The sequence below is a fragment of the Rattus norvegicus genome, chromosome 4 (genome assembly GCF_021556685.1).
Source record: "Rattus norvegicus strain SHRSP/BbbUtx chromosome 4, alternate assembly SHRSP_T2T, whole genome shotgun sequence".
NCBI classification, from domain to species: domain Eukaryota; kingdom Metazoa; phylum Chordata; class Mammalia; order Rodentia; family Muridae; genus Rattus; species Rattus norvegicus.
Window position 1 is genome coordinate 59220511 of NC_141537.1, and position 15254 is coordinate 59235764.

Genomic DNA, 15254 nt, shown 5'->3' on the forward strand with positions numbered 1-15254 from the left:
GAAGAGGCCATTGGATCCCCTGGGACTAGAGTTACAGTCTGTGAGCCACCATGTGGGTGGAGGGAATCAAACCCAGGTCCTTGGGAAGAGCAGCCAGTGCTCTTGATCACTGTGTAATCCCTCCAGCTGTATTTGTTTGCTTTTGAGATAGAGTCTAATGTTGCCCAGGATGGCTTCAAACTCTCTATGTACAGGAGAATGTCCTGGAACTCCTGATCATTTTGCTTCTACCTCCTAAATGTTGGGATTATAGACATTTTACACCATGACTAGTTAGTAACATTACATTCTTGACCTGGGTGACAGTTATGATTGGCACACCTTATGGCACTGAATGGAGTATGATTTGTACACTTACTCAAATGAAGAGCAAAAAGGGAAAACGTGATGAATGTAGAAAAGATCAGACAAATTTTTACAAACATGATCAGATATAGAAAACATGGTAGAAATCAATCTAAGTGTATCATCAATTATATGAATGTAAATTAATTATAGTTAGCAGTTACAGTACACATTGTGGGGCTGGAGAGATGGCTCAGTGTCTAAGAGCACTGACTGCTCTTCCAGAGGTCCTGAGTTCAATTCCCAGCAACCACATGGTGGCTCACAACCATCTGTAATGAGATCCAATGCCCTCTTCTGGTGTGTCTGAAGACAGAGACAGTGTACTCATATAAATAAAAATAAATCTTTAAAAAAAATACACATTGTGGTAGTATGTTTCCAGGAAGGCTGGTATTAGTTCCTTTCTTGTGTGTATACTCCCCCTGCCCCCCATCTAAAAACAGAGGTCATTGTTCAGTTCCTTTTGAATCTGAGTTGGCTTTTTGTCACTTGATCAATAAAATGTGGGAGAAACGATACTTGTGGGTTTGGTGATTAAATCATGAAAAAAAAATGCAGCTTCCTCTGTCTAGACCTCATTAAACTTTTTTTTTGCAATGTTCTATGGAGCACATCCTGGAAACCAAGTTACCATGCTATGAGAAACCCAAGCCAGAGGGAGAAGTTCAGCCATGTGAGTGAAGGAAACATTTTGGACAGCTGACACTACAGCTGTTGTAGACATCATGTAAAAAAACAAAACAAAACAAAACAAAACATAGGGCCCAGGCATATAGTCCCAGTCTAGACATCTTCAACTTGGCACTAACCCACCTGGCCTCAGAGATCACAAGGTAGACATAAGTATCTTTGTTATATCTTCTCTGAATACTGACCCTTAGCTGTGTGAACACAGTAAAATGTTTGTAGTTTTTGCCACTAAGCTTTGTGGTAGATTGTTCCTAAGATAACTGAGACAACTCTGTGCTGTCACAGTCTGTAGTCTGCTGAGTGGGGGTTAGTGTTAAGTTGAAGATGAACGGACATTCAAGAAGACTAAGCGAAGGCTTGAAACAGCAAGGAAGGTGTTGCTGAAGGCTATGAAAAAAGAAATCTTTAACACATCATTGGTAGATGGTTTGTTTGGCTGTTGACACTATCATCTGTAGTAAATACCACGGAAGATGAAAAATATAACAAAATTGGAGGCCAGTGAGATGTCTCAGAGGGGGAAAGAGCTTACTACTCTACTGTACAAGATGATGAACTAAAACTCATGGGAAAAAGCTGAATGTCACCCACCCAGCTCTCCCTATGGGGAGATGAGAACCAAGACAGGAGAGTCACCTGGAAGATTCTGGGTCAACTAGTCTACAGTATATGTCATGGCAGAAACAAGAAGAGAAATGCTGCCCCAACAAGATGAAAGGAGAGAATTGACTCCCAAAATTTATCCTCTGACTGCTCCCAGCAATTGCCATATCTCTCTCTCCCCCTCCCTCTTCCTTCCTCCCTCTCATAATAAATAAAAAATTAAATAAAATTAATAAATTTGTAGGCAGAATGTTTTAAAGAGCTATTTAGCTTCTGCAAGTTGCTTACAAGGTACAAAAAATAGAGATGAGGCAAAAAAATAAGCTATTACAAGGAAATATTTTTTTGTTTGCCTATTTATTTTGAAACAGGGTTTTATGGAGTCCATGTTTGCCTTGAACTCTTGCTCCTCCTACCTTTACCTTCCAGTGCTGGGATTGCTGGTGTATGCCACCATACCCAACTATTTATTCTTTCTTCAGAGAATCTCTGTAGTCCAGCCTTACCTTAAACTTGTGGCAGTTCTCCTGCCTCAGCCTCCCAAATGGTAGGGTTACAGGCATGAGCAAACACTTCATACAAGAGGAAATACTTCCCTAATTCAAGATTGAGTATGTTGGAAAATAAAACCTCATCCCTACTAGCTTCAGATGACTATTGGCTTAAAAACATGGCTTCAAAGCAAAGATAAAATTCAAGGTTTTGTGAGTAAAACATGACCTCAAATAAATCCATTTGTTAAAACTTTCTAAAGATTGAAGGCGACACCACACAGAACCTTTCAGTTACATAAAAGCAAGTCTGAAGATCTTCAGAGTCTCTCTTAAACATGTCCTTAGACAAGGGACATTTGTAGATCTTGAGATTATTTTTCTAACATTAGCTTCACACAGAACTTGAGTTGAGGGAAAAGATATATAAAATCTCAGATCTCTGTCTATTGTAAGATTCCTTAGAAAATATACAAGGCTTTTAAGAAATTGTATGCTAACCATCTGTTCTGTAATAGAGTAACCAAGGGTTAGAGCCAGGAAGTGTAAAGAATTGTTACAGGGAGTGGGACTTTGTTGTCATTCAGGAAATGGTGGCTTGTGTCTGACTAAATTTCAGAATTGATGGCCTCGTTCCTGCTCTTTCCCACGTTGCCTGATATTCTGAATGAGAATGTGTATTGTGGTGACCCTGAGTCAGTCTCAGTGTCCTGTGTTTGTGTGTTGAGTGTGTGGGAGCAGATAATTTGTCTCTTTAATTCAGATCAAGAGGAATAAAACTCCAGTAGCTGTACCTGAGGAACTGCATCTGAAGAGCTCCAACCAAGCTGGACCTGATTTAGATATCGAGATACTGAACATCAAGCTGATGCCATAATGAGATGAGAATTTTGAAGGTCTTAGGAGAGGGTGAGTGTATTTTGCATGTGGGAGGGAGTTGTTGGGCCCAGCGGGTGGTCTGTGGTAGTTGTTTGACTCCAAAGTAGCCAGCAGCAGTTTCTTCCTTTCTTGCCATTCAGAAATAAGAGTCTGTTTTTCTCCTTCTGTTGAATGTGGGTTGGCTTTAGTGAGTCACTTTATGAAAAGCCTGTCATTTGTTGGGACTGCCGAGACTGGATCATAAGAAGCTTCACAGCTTCTCTGTATGGTACTTAGAATTCTGTCTTTCTCTCTTTCTATTTTATGTGCATTGGTGATTTGCCTAACTGTATGTCTGTGTGAGGGTGGCAGATCTCCTGCAACTGGAGTTATAGGCAGTTGTGAGCTGCCATAGGTGCTGGGAATTGAACTCAAGACCTCTGGAAGAACTGCCAGTGCTCTTAACCACCTAGCAATCTCTCCAGTCCTGTTTTTTTGTTTTGAGATAGGGTCTCACTATGTAGCTCTGACTGTTCTGGAACTCACTATGTAGACCTGACTAGCCTTGACCCACAGAGAAATGCCTACCTCTGCCTCCTAAGTGCTGAGATTAAAGGCATGTACCACCATACCTGGCTCAGTAGGGTTTTTTTTTAAATAGCAATAAATAACTGTAATATCGTTGGACAAAATAGAAAATAATCTAGCTTTGTGCAGTTTGTGAGAGACATATCTATGCATAAGGGAGACATAAGGAATCAGAGTGAATGGAAGTAAAAGTGTGGAAAAACCTACTCTAAAAGAAGCTGGTGAAGGGTATTACTGGTAGAGAAAATTCACATGAAGGCAAAAGTCATTATTAGAGTTAAAAATAATTAGGAAAACTTTAAATGAGTAATTAAGGTGGCACATGACTGTAATCTCAGCTGCTTAGGTGACTGAGACAGGAGGATTGCTTGAGCCTAGCTTAGGCTCCTCTTGGCAACAAAGCAAGAATTTATTTGGTTGGTTGGTTGGTTAGTTTTAGTTAGTTAGTCAGTTAGTTAGTTTTGGTCTTTTTGGGTTATAGCAGAGCTCTGGCTGGCCTGGCACTTGATACACAGTAGGTCAGGTCTTCCCTATTCCAGCTTCTATCTTTTAAGTGCCCCCAGGTCTGACTAAGATGCCAATCAAAAGTGAAGGGGAGGAGGTGGAAGAGATATGGAGAATCTGTATCTCCATATATAAAAATAAATACATACATAATGCAGGAAGAAATATGTGAGTATAGTTATAAGAGTAGTTTGGTAGTTCCACACAGTGAGAAATTCTTGTAGCTTCCAACCCCGACCAGCAGGAAAGGAGCAACACCACGATGCTCTTCTCAAAGCAGTTTATTCAGGAACCTTTTAGTGTGCAAGCAGCAACAATCTCTCTCCAGCCCCCAAGCGCACTCCCTTATAACCTCCCTCAACTCCGCCTCAACCGTCCAGTCTGCGTAACCTCCGTTCATAGGTCCACGTCACATGGCCTGATCTATCGTCCTGTTGCGCCAACCTAGCTCTCACGATGGGGCGTGGCTTACTTTCAGGTGCTAGTCGTAAGACTCGGCAGCAGTCCCGGGCGCCATCTTGGAATTGCCGCTACACCCGCTCCCCACAAATTCTGACTTTTTTGAGTAACCTATGGTCATATGGGCAAATACTTTTTGAGAAGATATATTAAAAATTTGAATAACCAGCAAGCTTTATTTGATAGGCATGCAGAGAGTCTTAATAGATGAGGACACACTTAAAAAATTAAAAAATATTGAATAAATGCTAAATTCATAGTAAATCTAGCCAATACCACTGAGTGGTGGATGTTAAGCATACTGGCAATTCTATTTTGTTAATGCAGTTAATATTAAAATTGAGCAAAATAACAACCAAAATAACACTTCTTGGAACTTTCTAAGAAACTGGTAGTTCAAAAAGGAAAAAATATCCAAAATTGGAAGGAAAGCTGAATGATTATATAAACAGTGGATTATAGATAAAGAAACTTCAGAGGGGCATTTACAACCTTTTGTACTTTTATCTCTACAAGTGTGATTTGAGCCTTTAAAAATGTCTTCTGTCTCGTGGTTTTTGAATAAGACGTATGTTTTAATGCCCTTCTTTGGTAATTCCAATATTTATGCCAGTTGCATATTGCCTTTTAGCTGTTCTGTTTTCCTGTCTATATGAGGCATTATCTTCCTATTTCTGATAAATTAGTTTAGATTCCAACAGGGATTTTACTTTCCTGGGTCCTGGGTCTCTCCCTTGTTCACATCACTTCTGAGTTACCAGTACACTTTGATCTTTTCCTTAAGCTCACTTTCATGTGGCAGCGCTCTGTCTAGAGCTGCCCTCAAATCCATGGGCTTACTCCACCCAGAGCCACATGGTTGGGCTTTCATTTCTGATTAGGGGAAGAGGCTTGGTTCCTGTCCCGAGGGGCACTTCACATTGCCTCTGTTTCAATACTGCTGAATATTTACAGGTTCTCTGCCAGATCCCACATGCCGCTGTGTGCTGACCAGCTTGCAGACTCTTGCCTTGATTTCCTTGGGCTCTCAACTCAATCTTCTCAGCTAAGATAGGCCTAGGGCTCCCTGTCTAGGCGAGAGGAGACAGCAGCAGGTTTCACTGATCTCAGTTCACGTTGTTTCCTGTCTCTTAGGACTCCCGGTCCTTTATTACTTGGTGTGCATTGTTTCTATGTATTTGTTTCAGGCAGGTATCTCTTGCAACTCTCTTTGTAGCTCAAGATGTCCTTGAACTTGTGACAATGCCTCTGCCTCATCCTATTTTAGAGATGTGAGCCACTGTACCTGATTGGTTTGTTTTTCAGTGTCCTTAAAATGTTTCATGATAAACATAGCTGTCAAATGTGCATGTTTGTCAAAGGACAGACATGAATTTGCTTTTTCTACACTTAAATTTCTTCAATCATTTTGAGAGATTGTTTTAGATTTCAAGTATTTTTAAGCCTGGCATGGTGGTATACACCTTTAATCCCAGCACTCAGGAGGCAGAGGTAGGTACCTGGTCTGTGTAGCAAGTTCCTGGCCACCTAGGGCTCGATAGTAAGACCCTGTCTTAGAAAAATAATAAAAATATTTTCAGTTAATTCCTCGTGTTTTTATTTGCAAAACAAAGAGGTTTAATCTGTCCTCTGGTTATATAAGTAGACAAATAGTTTGCAACACAGGCCTGGGGTTTGAGCTAGACATTGCAGCCTTGTTCCTCATATTACTTTCCAAGAGCATCAGGTGGCCATTTTTGTTTGTCGCTTTAAAAGTAGTCCATCTAGCTCATTTCATTCGATCTTGTGACCTCAGGGAAGAAACCTCCTAGGATAGAATAAAGAAACTTTTTACATCCTGAGGCTTTTATAAACAAAATGAAGATACAAATATTGTTTTAAATTTAATATCTTTAAGTACTTCCACAATGCAGTCATTTTTCCTTAAAAAAAAAAATGAAGTTCCTGTCCTTTGGTCTAGTGACTGTTCCTTTATAAATAATTGATTTCTAAGATTTCCTAATTTAAGGAGACTGTGTTCTAGTTGAATAATTTAAGGGAAAGTGATGAGGCTATGAATTCTTTCAGTGGAATAATAAAAGAAAGCAAGGTGTGGGGTTGGTTGAGGAGAGTGGCTGTGTGGCTTCAGATGAAGGAGTTTGTTAGTCTTCTCAGTAGGGTCACCTCACCACAGTCAAGGAAGTGATCTGATGGCGAGGTCTAGAATAATTGGAACCATCCTGAGATAATGTGATTCTTATCATTGGGAGGATGAAAAATCATCTTGAAGGGTTCTGTCTTGTGACTGCCACGCTTATTCCCTTTCCTCTGCCTATGCTCGGTTGAGAGCCTGAGGGCTGGAGAGGATGGCCTAGTGGTTAAGAGCACTGTGCTTCTAGAAGACCTGTGTGACTCACAAATGCCTAGTTCCAGGACCAGAGCATTCAGCACCCACCTTCGACCAACAGAGGCACCTGTGTACCCTTACTTACTTACAGCCATATACTTACTTACTTAAAAAAGAAAGAAAGAAAGAAATTTCCCTCCAAAATAGAAAAATCCAAATTATTAGTTTCTGGAGCTCTATTGTTTTTCAGACTGGAAGACAGTCTAACTTTTGTAGTGCCATATATAGAATTATATACTAGGAATGTCTGAAATTGTTGAGTTTCTACCAGTATAAGAGAGGGGTTGGGGATTTAGCTCAGTGGTAGAGCGGTTGCCTAGCAAGCCCAAGGCCCTGGGTTCGGTCCCCAGCTCTGAAAAAAAGAAAAGAAAAGAAAAAAAAAAAAAGAAAGAAAAAGAAAGAGAGATCCAGTTAGAATGTCTTGCAATATAAAAATTAGAAGGTATGGCACAGAGGGGTCCAGTGCCCCCAGGCCCTGATGAAGCTGAGGTTGTGGTTGTGTATGTGTAAGCCTGACATGGGCTCCACTTTCTTCTCATGGTGGCATCCTCATGTCTTTATGCGCCATAGTTTTCCTGATGTTGCCCTCATGTATTCACAGCATTAGCTGTGCTGAGGGCCTTGTTATTTTCTTTCCCTTCTATTTGAGACTTCCCTGAATCATTCTTATAGGCGCTAACCCAAGTTCATTGACCGGATCTAAACTACAGGTTTGTTAGACGAATGGGGCAGAAATCAGAGCACAGAGACTCTTAATGGAGAACCTGAGAGGCAAGGAAACTAACATATCTCAGTGTCCTGAAATGACCAGCGTCACCTGCCCAGATTAGGAAGGAGTGTTTGCCACAGGCTTCCTGTTGTGTCAGGGTGTGGGGCTTTGGGACTTTGAAGATCCAGTTTTAGCACATTTTAATGAAAAGGAGAAAGGATCATCAGAGAAGGAACTTTAATCCTTGGACTTAGTGCCAGCCTCCTTCCTGAGGGAGATGCTCTTCCGGACAATGAGGTACCCACACAGAGAGCAAGTCAGAGACACTGAAGAGCAACAGCAGGACACATAAACAAAGACACTGTAGAGTCTCAGCTTGTAGCCTGAAGCTTTCAAACAATGGAGTCTAAAGGAGGGAGACACTGATACTAAGGGCATACTTTGGGTGGTTGTCTATTTTGATTGACAGGTTTATATAATAGTTTATCTATTGCACATCTTCTTTCCCGTGATGAATGTCCTATTATGCATCAGCATAAGATGGTAAATAGGGGGCTTATCACTAAAAATTGACTTTGGGAATCCAGTTTTTGGTTTTGGTTTGGTTTGGTTTTGGTTTTTTCAAGACAAGGTTTCTCTGTGTATTCCTGGCTATTCTGGAACTTGCTCTGTAGTCCAGAGTGGCCTCGAACTCACAGAGATCTGCCTGCCTCTGCCTGCCTCTGCCTGCCTCTGCCTGCTGAGTGGTAGAGCTAAAGGTGTACACCTCCACCTTCAATCCACCAGGAATCCAGTTTTACTTTACTATTCATGCATCCCAAAGGAGCCTAGGCTGGGTCAGTTTTTCCTCCTTTCATACTGGTCTTTTGAAGAATATGACTGGGTAGAATCTGAGTTTGATGGTTGTTAAGGGACGAGGAACGTTCTCTGTTGCTCGGAATGGGGTGTGTATACATAGTACATGTAGGTAGGGTCTCAGCCTACCAAGTGCATTATTATTAGAAGAGGGGTGTGCATGTAGCCCAAACAAGGCAGTCCCAAGTTACTAAACTATTCCTGTTTGCCTGCCTCCTAATAGGAAGAAAAGACACATTGTTAGATATTTTTACAAATCTGTTTAATACCTCAATTCCTAAGAAACAGCTGGAGTTAGATCCCCAGGTGAAGATAACTTTATACAATATTTTAAAAATTTGTGTGTGTGTGTGTGTGTGTGTGTGTGTGTGTGTGTGTGTGTGTGTGTGTGTAGGTCAGAGGATATCTTTGTTAAGTTGCTTCTCTACTCCTTTTATAAGGGTTCTGGGAATCAGGCTCAGATTACCAGGCTCATGTGGTGAATGTTGCCCACTGAGCCATCTCACTAGCCCTTTAACAGTTATTTTCAATAACCCTGTATATGAAATAAACATTCTGTGGTAGAGAATGTCCCACTGTGCTGTCATGTCCAGGCCTCTTCAGATTAGGGATACTAAACTTGTGTTGAAAGAACTTCTAACATCAAGCATCCCTTGAAAGGAAACCAAGTTTTTTGTTTTATTTTGGTTTTTTTGGGGGGTCACATTTTGAAACAACTATTGCCCAAGTATTTATATATGGGGAAGAGAACGCAGGAGTTGTCACCATTACGTACACCAGATCTCTCCGTGTTTGATCAGTACAGGCTGTTTAACCTAATCAGGCAGTGCAGCTTCCAGACTCCAGACTTGCAGTGGGTGGTGTAGCCGATCCCTCCAAGCTCTGAAGTGGGAGTTAGTCCTGGTTCACATGGTTTTTTAAAGGCATTTGGTGTTCGGTGTTAAAAATGTTTTTTTAAAACATTTATTTATTTTCTGGGTGTGTGGGCGCATGTGTAACACAGCTCATGTGTGGAAGTCAAAGGACACGTTGCAAGAGTGGATTCTCTTCTTCCCTCACGTGGGTCCCAGCGGTAGGTCCTGAGGAACTCAGGTCATCATCAACCCCATCAGTGAGCATCTTTACCTGTCACCACCCACCCCCCATTTAGCAGTTATTGCAGGCTATTGCTAATCTTCAGGAAAGTAAAATAGAGTTCAACCCTGGGAAAAACAGAACTAAAGAGACTTAGGGATAAAAACGGCCTTTGAAGATGGTTAAGTCATGGAATTTAAGACTTTAAGATTTGAAAAGTACCTTAGTGCCCATCTAACCTAACCCTTATGTTTTAGAATAACTAAAAAGCTAAAATAACTTTATTTTAATAAGGGTACCTGCCCCTTTCGCTGCTGCGTCTGCAGCCATAAGTATGCTCAGGCTACAGAAGAGGCTGGCCTCTGGTGTCCTCCGCTGTGGTAAAAAGAAGGTCTGGTTGGACCCCAATGAAACCAACGAAATCGCCAATGCCAACTCCCGTCGGCAGATCAGGAAGCTGATCAAAGATGGCCTGATCATCCAGAAGCCTATGACTGTCCATTCCCAGGCTCGATGCCGGAAGAACACCTTGGCCTGATGGAAGGGCAGGCATATGGGCATAAGGAAGAGGAAGGGTACTGCCAACACTCGGATTCCCGAGAAGGTGACCTGGATGAGAAGGATGAGGATCCTGCGCTGGCTTCTCAGGAGATACTGGGAATCTAAGAAGATTGACCGCCATATGTATCACAGCCTGTACCTGAAGGTCAAAGGGAATGTGTTCAAAAGCAAGCAGATTCTCATGGAGCACATCCACAAACTGAAGGCAGACAAGGCCCGCAAGAAGCTACTGGCTGACCAGGCTGAGGCTCGCAGGTCTAAGACCAAGGAAGCATGAAAGCACCGGGAGGAGCGCCTCCAAGCCAAGAAGGAGGAGATCATCAAGACTCTGTCTAAGGAGGAAGAGACCAAGAAGAGACCAAGAAATGAAGCGTCCCTCATGTCTGTACATAGTGGCCAGGCTGTGGCCTCACCTGGATCAGTCATTAAAATAAAACAAGCCTTTGTCCTTGTCCGTTAAAAAAAAAAATAAGGGCACCTGCATCATATGTGCACATACTTACATACATGGCGCGCACGCACACACACACACAACTGAAAATAAAAATAAATCTTATAATGAAACACACAATAAAGGCCAAATATCAGAGGCATAAGGGCAAGCAGTGACCACAAGACATTTTTTTTGCAGTTCCCAAATAGGTTTATATGTTAGCTATGTAGTCAGTTCCTACTGCCTGATTTTTTTTTTCTTTTTAAGGCTAAAAGAATTTGATAGTGACTGGAGAGATGGCTCAGGACTTAAGAGAACTGATTGCTCTTCCAGAGGACCTGAGTTCAATTCCCAGTACCCACATGGTGGCTCACAACCATCTGTAATGTCCTCTTCTGATGTGTCTGAAGACAGCTACAGTGTACTCACAGACATAAAATAAATAAATCTCTTTAAAAAAGAATTTGATAAATTTCTTTTTCAAAACTAAGTTGTTAAAATTGTATTATAACAGAACAGTTAGAAATTTGAATGGTGAATAAAGTAAAAATAACCATGATAAGATTTTTCTTCTATAAAATTTTTCTCACTTTTAAAATATATTGTGCACTGCTGACTTTCCTACATGTGTGTCTGTGTGAGGGTGTCAGATCTCCTGGAACTGGAATTACAGACAGTTGCGAGCTGCCATGTGGTTGGTGGAATTGAATTTGGGTCCCCTGGAGGAGCAGGCAGTGCTTTTAACTGCTGGGCAGCATCTCTCCTAAAAAAAAAAAAAAAAAAAAAAAATTAAATTGAAATAGGATTATATCACTTTCCCTATCTTTCTTCCCTGTATCCCCCTTTCAGCTACCCTCCCTCAGGCTCCTCCTACACCTCCCACTCTCAAATTGATAGCTCCTTTTCCTTGATTATTGTTGTTGCATACGTGATGGATGTATATGTGTACAACCTGCTTAGTCAAGTTAGTCTCTGTTGTTTGTTGGATATAGTTTCAGGGCTGACCACTCTGCACTGGACAGTCAGTAAAGGGGCCCATCCCTGGGAAAGGCTAATTCTACTAGCAGTCATTAGTGGCCTATAGTGCTTTGTCCAGCCAGGGGTAGGACCCCATTAAACTTGCCCTCCACAGTAACATGTTCGTTGGCTGGTATTGCCATTGTCCAAGTCTTGCGTATGAAGCTGTTCGAGGAGAGGCTGTGCAACAGCCAACTTCCTAGTATTCTGCCTTTTGTGATCTTTCTGCCCCCTCTTCAGAGATGTTTCCTGAGCCATAGATGAAGGAGCTGTGATGTAATATTTGTTGGAGTTGGGCTCCCACAGTCTGTTAAATAAGGAGGGATGAGGGACAAATAATACCAAGGTTGTTTGATAAACCCTTACGGAATCATATTATTTTGTATTTGCTAAAATTACACACGATGCATATAAGTATATTATGCGCATATATATGTGTGTGTGTATATATATACATATATATATACATATATATATATATATGCATAGTGTCCACAAAAACCACAAACTAACAAAAACCCCTGTTATTAAGTATGAGAAACTTTCTTCTGAGTGACTGATCAGGGCAGTCCAAGTGCTTCCCAAAACAATATAGGTTATTTTTTTTTAAAGATTTACTTATTTGTTTATTTCATGTATGTGAGTAAGCTGCTGTCCTTGACACACCAGATGAAGGCATCGGATCCCATTGCAGATAGTTGTGAGCCACCATGTGGTTGCTGGGAATTGAACTCATGACCTTTGGAAGAGCAGCCAGTGCTCTTAACCATTGAGCCATCTCTCCAGCCCAACAATATAGGTTATTGATGTAGTGTTTGCTTGCCTCTCAGGGGTTGAGGGTGAGCTCTTACTGCTGAAACACTGTACACATAGAACACAGGACTCTTTTTAATAAAATAATTGTTTTAGCTTTTATGTGCATGAATGCTTTGCTTGCATGTCAGCATACCATGTGTATGCAGTGCCTGTGGAGGCCAGAAGAGGTCATTTGGATTCTCTGAGACTAGGGTTGTATACAGTTGTGAGCTGCCATGTGTGTGCTAGAAATCAACCCTGGACCTCTGAGGGCAACCGGTGCTTTCAGATGCTAAGACATCTATCTCTTCAGCGCTACAGCTGCTCCTTTAAAAAGACTTACTTACTTTTATTGTATGTTTATAGATATTTTACCTGCATATGTGTCTGTGTACTACATGTGTGCTTTGTGTCCGTGGAGGCCAGAAGAGGGTGTTGGATCTTCTGGAACTGGTGTTAAGGATGGGTGTGAGCCACAGTAGGTGCTGGGAATTAAACCTGGGTCCCTGTGTCCTCTGCTTGAGTTAGCAGCACTTTTAACTACTGAGCCATTTCCATACATTTCCATAACCATCCTTGTTTTTAACAAGTAGAATTTTAATGTACATTTGATTAGTCTTTGGGCAATAATTTGAAGATAGGATAAACTATAGCCAGGTATTTCAATGTACTGTCCAGTTTCTTTAAGATCAATGGAGGGACTCACAGTGTGGCCATGTAGATGAGGATGTTTGTATGGAAGAAATGACATCCTCTTACATCTTCTTTTCCACATCCAACTTCAGCATGAGGCCCTCAACTTAGAATATCAGGATTCTGCTTCACCAGCTTGCAGTGGTTCCCACTTGTGTGGTTCCTACCACAAGTCCCTGGATTATTGATATAAAGTCAAGGATTTTATAATTTCACCTGTAAACATACCTAACCTTATCTCTAACATCAATTCTAAATTAATACTTTAATAATATTGATACAATGTATATTCTCTAGTACCATTCATAAATGTGTATTTTTTGGTGTATTTGAATCAGAGCACAAATGAATTTTAGTTATTTGATTTGTTTGTTTTTCTAATTTTATGTTTAATTTTTGATGTTTATGTATATGAGTGATCTGTCTCCACGCACACTCAGAAGAGGGCATCAGATCCCATTACAGATGGCTGTGAGCCAACCATGTGGTTGCTGGGAATTGAAGTCAGAACATCTAGAAGAGCAGTCAGTGCTCTTAACTGCTGAGCCATCTCACCAGCCCTGATTTATTTCTTTATATGTTCTGTTTCTTTTCTTTTTCCCCCCTCCAGAGCTGAGGACCAAACCCAGGGCCTTGCGCTTGCTAGGCAAACGCTCTACCACTGAGCTAAATCCCCAACCCCATTCTGTTTCTTTTAAACTGGGTCATTTGCCTTGTAATTTCCCTAAGTCTGATATGTACTGATTACATCTCTAGTGGATTTTGTTTGTTTTGTTTTATTTTGTTTTAAACAAAAAATAGTACTTATATTTAGAAGTTTGCTTGGGTTTCTTCATGAGTGCTTTCTTCCATTAGAAGGTACATAGCGTCTGCCTGTCTCTTCTTGTGATGTCAGCAGCATTGATCTTTGCAGATGTCCATTAAATCATTCAGACTACAAGATGCTGGTGTTCCACTTATGCCCGTCTTCCTTTCCTTATAAGCCAAGATAGTTTGTAAGGAGAACTCTCCTCTCCTCATACCTGCTGTTTGAATGCCCAGTGTACCTAGTGGGCATGCCATGTGAATGCTTCCTTCTTCCTCCTTTTCAACAGTTTTCAAAATAGTGAGTTCACCAGCATCCTCCAGTGGTGACTGGTTAGCTTTGTTTTTATTGAGATTGGGTATCACTGTAAATTCTCAATTTAAACAATTTTGAGTATGTGTCAGTCCAGTGCTGTTATTATTACACTTTATTTCATTTCTCACACTTTTATGTATTGTCTTCTAGTAGAGTAGGCTTGAAAATGAGGGCATGTCTCACTACCTTCGTGTCCCCAGAATTGATGTTCTCTGCAGCATTTCAAAATGTGATTTCATTTTGAGGACATTACAAACAATGTCAAGGCTGAGTCTTCCTGATTGATCTAAAAAAAAGAATTCTAGGTAAAGAAATACTGCAGGAATATAAAGAAAATGTTTTTGGGTTTTTTGTTTGTTTGTTTTTGTTTTTGTTTTAAAGCGACTACCAGGGGAAACAATGCTCTCTTCTGGCTTCCATAGACACCAGGTAGGTAGGTATGGTGGCACCTGTAAACCCAACCGCTTGGGAGACTGAACTGGGTGGTTCACTGGTGTCCATTTGGTCTGAAACTCCGCCCTTTGGAGAGTGTGGAAATGGTATTTAACTGCTAATACTGAGCAGACAATGGATCTTTCATTGTAATTTTCCCCTAAAAAGTCAGTCTGTTTTTACTTCTCTTGCTATAACATAAATAACATTTAAAGCTACCTTTCCTCTTAATAAAGAACTGACTGGGGAAGCCTCACACAGGCTGGGAAGTGCCCTACCACTGAGCTGTATTCCCAGCCTACTGTAGATGGTTGGATACAAAACTAGATAGATATGTTCCCATAAGTTTATCCACTTACTCTACAACACTTCCCTGACACATTTTGGTTTCTTTTTTGAGACAGGGTCTCTCTAAATAGCCCTGGCTGTCCTGGAACTCTGCATGTTTTTAATTTTTGTTTGTTTATTTATTTATTAGTTTATTTGAGACAGGGTTTCTCTGTAGCTTTGGCTTTCCTAGAACTCACTATACAGACCAGGCTGGCCAGGAACGCACAGAGATCCACCGACATCTGCCTTCCATGTGCTGGCTGGGGTCAAAGGCATGGGCTACCACTGCCCAGCTACAAAACTTTTAG

General features: G+C 41.1%; 1 protein-coding gene and 1 pseudogene across 2 annotated transcripts in view; both read left to right on the forward strand.

Annotated features, from left to right (window-relative positions):
* Ahcyl2 (adenosylhomocysteinase-like 2) overlaps window positions 1-15254 on the forward strand; it is a 148723-nt gene that overhangs the window by 30995 nt on the left and 102474 nt on the right. The window contains exon 1 of one of the 2 annotated variants that reach the window (XM_087657193.1): window positions 2896-3041. The gene's annotated coding sequence lies outside the window, so the exon portion shown is untranslated. 2 annotated transcript variants of the gene reach the window in all.
* On the forward strand, window positions 9868-10642 carry LOC147994782 (large ribosomal subunit protein eL19 pseudogene; annotated as a pseudogene).